This window comes from Python bivittatus, unplaced genomic scaffold (assembly GCF_059951505.1).
Source record: "Python bivittatus isolate LINGU-HERP-01145 unplaced genomic scaffold, Pbiv_v1 ctg000610_np1212, whole genome shotgun sequence".
In the NCBI taxonomy this organism is placed as follows: domain Eukaryota; kingdom Metazoa; phylum Chordata; class Lepidosauria; order Squamata; family Pythonidae; genus Python; species Python bivittatus.
Genome location: NW_028277088.1, coordinates 49,243,667 through 49,249,666, shown reverse-complemented (window position 1 = coordinate 49,249,666; position 6,000 = coordinate 49,243,667).

The window sequence follows — 6,000 nt, the reverse complement described above, 5'->3', positions numbered from 1 at the left end:
GTACAATATATTTCTATAGGTATAAAATAAATCAGTCATCAAATCCCAAAATCAAAATTGCATATTTTTGAGTATCAAGCAAAAAGTCCAAGAGTGGTTTCCAATTAGAAACGAAGCTAGACAATGTTCTTTCTTTAAGCAAAGTAGTCAATTTCGCCATCTCTGCCAGTTCCATTAATTTCAGTATCCATTCCTCGGCTGTAGGTATTTGTATTTTTGTGCATATAAAAGTCTTGCTGCAGTTATCATATAAAGACATAAGTTTCCATGTTGTCTTTCCATTTGTTTATCCATCATACCTAAAAGGAAGGTCTCTGGTTTCAATTGCAAATCCATTTTCAAAATCTTTTGAATCAAAACACATATCATGTCCCAATATTTGTTGGCTTTTTCACAAGTGCACCATAGATGATAAAATGTACCTTCACACTGATTACATTTCCAACAAACGTTTGAAGTTCCTTTATACATCTTAGACAATTTATCTGGTGTCAGATACCAAAAGTACCTCATTTTATAAACATTTTGTTTTAAAGTATAATGAAAAGTGAATTTTAAACCTTTATTCCACAGATATATTATATTATATGGAATATATTATATTATTAATATATTATATTAATTATTAAATATTATTCCATATAATATTTTGGAAAAAAAAGAGTATTAAGAATTAAGTATTAAGTAAATTACTGTAAAAAAACAGTATTAGGAACAGTATTAAGAATCAAGGATATCTCCCCTATATATCTCCCCTATATATTTTTTTCTTTGCTTACCTTTTTTCCTTTGATGACACGATTTTTTAGATCACAAACCTGAGGACAAAATTGCCTCTGTTTTACAGACATGTAAGTGACTCTGAAAGCCTTTCTGGCTTAAGAACAAGATACATATTTTTAAATAAATAAATGGAAATGGACATGTGAACAACATTTCCCCCACATCTTCATTTCAATTTGGCAAGGTTGCTAAAGTCTCGATAAAACTGTTTTGCAGGCTACTTTGGGCCTATGAACCACTGGTTGATTATTCCTGGTCTACATCAATGAGAATTAAAGTAAATGTTCAAAGCTGTACTCTCATCATGTTGACTTGACTTAGCTAACTATACATACAAGTCAGTATGCATAAAATTGCAGGATACATTTAATATAATTCAATTAGATTTAATTGAATTAAAACCATGATTAAATTCAACCAAGGTAAGCCTGATTTTTTTTTCTCCTAATAACTCAAAAGATGAAGTCTGGATGACTTAAAATAATAACATTACAAAATGTGATTGAATAAGTACAAACATATGAAAGTTGATGAAATCTGAGCTGCTTTGTATCACATCCATCATATTAAAGAAATGGAATCTAAGTTGTTTCCAGACAGGTGGTTCTTACAGCTCTACCTAAAATTTGCTTTCTCTCATAAGCTATACGTGGAATTCCAGATATTTTTCTACATACTGAGAGTACTATGTTATTTTCTAGGTATGCAGCTTGCTATGTTTTGACCATACAGGTAAAAAAGTACAATCATCCTTATGCCTACAATTACCAGCACTGGGCACTATAATTTCCTTCCCTCCCTCCCTTCCTACTCCATATCCCATGGATACTGGAGAAGTCTATATTTCAGTTAAATGACTGACTGAATGAAAAAAAAAAAAAAGAGAAGACAGGACCCAGAAATCAGAGAAATAAATGCAAAGAAATCTTGGATTGGGAGACACTAATAGGAGAAGAGTCTTCATGGCAGTGGATAGGGATGTGCAAATTTGTTCAAGCTCAAAATGTTTCTAATGATTTGTATATGAAGCAAAACATGTGTCTGATGAGTTTTGGTTCATGTACAGAACAAAGCAGGGTGGTTTATTCTGAGCAAAAATTAAAGCATAGCGATTTTGAGTGTCTCTTGCTGTTTTTGGCGATGTGATTAAAAGTTATCTTGGGCCAATACAGCAGGAAGGACTAACCATATACAGGTTACTATTGGCTTAAGTTGGGTGAGAAGATCTGGGCGAGGAGTTTTGAAGCAAAGTAGCAGGCATTGCCTAGAAGGTAACCCACTGCTTTTCTTCTGTAAAGATTCCTAATGCATATTTAAACTTTATCTATGTGAGTTTATGTGTGTGGCCTTCAAAGGAAAAGCAAATGGAAAAAGTACTAATGCAGCGTTGGTTTGATTGCTCTGCTGAACTTGGGGGGAGGCTGTCTGTGGGCATCCTCGGCTTGTTCTTGGATTCTATTGGATCCCATTGATTTAAAGATCCAGGATGCTACTATAAATGCTGGGAGGCATCTTCAAAGGTATTCTGAAAGCTTCACAATCAATAGAATGCACATGCAGACCTAAGCTTAGCAAGTCATCAACACAATGTCGTTTTCTTTTCCAGCATTGTTTGAGTTTGTTGGTTTGCTTTGTCTGGATTGGCTTTTTTGGAGTTTGGGGGTCTTTGCAAAACAAAACAAAACCTAAATAAATAAATAACTGGTTGTTTGGCTTGCTGAGTTTTTGGTATTCATTGTTGCTGGTACTGTCTCATATTTTTTTGACTGTAGAGACAGAATACATTTAAACATTTGGAAGACTCTTTATTAGTTGGCTTACTAAGCTTAGGTTGTATGGGTATACTGTACTCTGTTCATTCTGTGTGTGCTCTGTTTTGTATATTTTTTGGTGAAGGAATTTTTGAACTCAGTTGTGTCCATATGGGAGGTCAAAACAGGCAAGATGTATATATTTTTCATTGTCATCTGGTTTTGCCACTTTTCACTCCTTTGTCCTTATTTCATATTACTTCGTTGCTATTTTTTTCTGTGTTTTTACCTTAATTTTATTTTGTCAACCACCCAGAGTCACTGGGAGTTGGGTGGTGTACAAATTCAATAAATAAAAAATAAATAAGAGAGCAGCTACAGCAGCGCAGTTGAAGCCCTGCCAGTTTGTATGCCTGTGCAACATACAAAATGGGTGGAGCTAGCATTGTGCTAACCTGTTATAATCTTAACAGTTTTGACCCCCCTCCCAGCAGATACCAGTTTCAATTTGTTAGTTTGACCTGTTTCCTGCAGCTCTGTATTCCTTTAGCACTTAACATGTAATAAAAAGAGTTGTTTTGCTGACCAATGGTATCTCATAACTCATTATTACTGTTTTGTTCTGTGTGCTACTAAGGATTATACATTTATATATCTAAAATAGAAGGGGCTCCAAAGTCTAAGCTTCATTGGACCTAAAAAACAGGTTTCCACAACCTTCATACCCAAAAAATGGAAGTTCTACAAATTAATAGATCTGTTGCTTATTGCTGTTAATCAGTATACACAATCTTCTTAAAAGTAAGTATTTTCTAAACAGTTTTCATGGTAAATTCAATGTTCCATTTTGTACACCGGATGAGGATAACATGATAGTAAAGACATACCAAAGGGGTCCTCAAGAAGGTGTGAGATATGATTCTGAAACAATTTTAGAAATTTCCTTAACACAGGAAAACAAGATTACGTAGCAGCTCTGCATATAGATATTATATATGAAGTGCTTGCGCTTTTTGTAGAATCAGCTTGGAATCCCTTCCAGACCACATCTCTTTGAAATGTGGAAACTTTTTAAGATGTCCTCCTGAAAAGAAATTTAAAAAATAGTTTGAATGTTAGATATCCTCAATTTTACAGCTTTATTGCTCTGGGCAACTTATGCCAGTCTTTGTTCGGAGACCTAGGAGATAATGTCAGAGACAACACTGAATGATATGATCAATCTAAATACTGAACTGAAAATGGAAAGGCACCAAAGTAGCATTGCAAAATAATTAAAATGAAAGTTAGTTCTGAAAGCAACAGAAGCACTATTTCTTTGCTGAATGGGCAGAAATGATGGACAGAGATCAAGAGTGGAAAGATAACACTTTATATACTTTAGCCATAAATACAATTCCTTGGAAGTCTTTCTGCTCAGATAAAGAAGTTCAAGAAACAGTAATACCAAAACGTTCATTAAAACTCTCAGTCTTCTTTCAATATACCCAAAGGATGATCTTAAAGCATGTAGGATTGCTAAACCACTATCATAACCTCTTTAGGCATTAACTTTCAGAAGTCAGATAACAAACGGATCACCTGACTAGTGATTTGCTTTGTTGGAAAAATAAAACTATCCACCTCTACTGTCAGTTTCAGGAGAGGTTCATGCCTTTAGTCACTGAACCTGCATCTAAGCTGGGTTTGCAGGAAGTGGAAAACCCAGCATCATAAAGAATGGTCCAAATCACAGGTCCACTAGAAGAGAAACCTCATCCATCTTGGCCACTTTGGGGCTACTTCATGGATAGGTTTCTCAATGAGATGATAAATAAGAAGATATGAAACCAATGTTGAGGTCATAATGCAAATCCTAATATAAATTTACAGGGAGCCTGCCAGATTTTCAGCTGAATAAAGAACTTTAAAGGTCTGCTAGCAGAATGTCAGCTCTACTGATCACAAAATTGGAATACCTAAGAAGCTGTAATTCGTTGCCATCATACAATCCCTGAGAACTTAGTCTAGCCACTCTAAATTCTGTCTGTAGAAACATTATGTTACAGTGCTTGGGATGAACTATTCAATACAATGAAGATGTTTTGGCTCTGACTCCCAGTCAAGCCTGTTCTTTTGAATGAAGGAGAAAATCTTTCTCAGCCTACTAGACTGAGGCATTCTTGTTGAATTCCAGTCTAATGTTACAACTCTGGTGACTGTATTAAGAATTTTCTTAAGAAGAACATCTAGATTAGATGATTCTAGGTCAGCCACAGACTGGAAGGTATAATCATTCCCCTGTGATAATACTGAGTGAAAATTCATGAAGTGCTATTCACTTTACAGAAACGCTGCAAAAAAATGAACTGAAAAAATTGATTCACTAGAGAGAGATGGAGGTGAGAATCAAAGGGCCTTTTAAGTCATACTAAACTAAATTGCAGTCTTCATGCAATTATTTTTTTAAATATAAGAATGAAGTGTGATTCTAAAGAAGCCCACCCACACTTAGATGTTATATAGCCTTGCACGTTATTTTGAGATTGAGTTAGCTGAATAGCTTTTCCTTAGGCCGGAATTATTGAATTTTTTTGTTCTGAGACAGAGAACTCAACAAAAGCTCTAATTCATTTCTAGAATATGAAGACTGCCATGCTCAGTATGTTCGATGCCTGTGGGAAATAAAATCAGATCCTTGAGTAGGAAGGAGATAATCTGTATAATTATTATCATAAGAATCTCTTCTTAAAGCATACAAGAGATGTTTCCCCTTTCACTGCATCTTGACTGCAAGGGCCAAGAGAAGTTTCCTTTCTATTGATCTTTTACTAATAGAGGAAGAAGAACTTTTCTTTGAGGAGGAATCTAACAACAAATGTTACTGCTAGACTGAAAAGGAGAGGCAAGATGAAAGGAGTTTTTTAAGTAGCGTAAATGTATTCTTTGAAAGATTGCACATATCGAATCCTGGTGAGCTAGACTCCAACTTCTAGCTCTCAGAGAAAAAAATGTTTCCAGAAACGCTTCCTGTTTCCAGAATGTATTACCATATGTTCAAAATACTCTTCAAAATGAGTATTCCACCCCTTCCAATAGATGAAGGCATGTTAGTCACAAACTTGAAGCATACCCTCCATTAGTTCCAATTTTACATTTATATATATCCCCTCTGCTACCAAGATGCAAGTAGAAGAGTATATGGTGACAAATCTTGGATTTATTGTCAGGATGAAGAGTCTTCACTGATTGGCCAAAATATATACATACATACATACATACATACATATATACATACATACATACATACATGTGTACAGAGCACTAAATATTGCTATGGGATGCAATCCTGAATTTTTTCAGACCAGGGGATTGAAATCCTAGCTGATGTAAAGACTAACATGGCATCTTAATGGCTAAATTTGAACTAAGTATTATTTTGTCTAGAACTTTGAAATACAGTGCCAGAAACTAACAGAGTTACAAC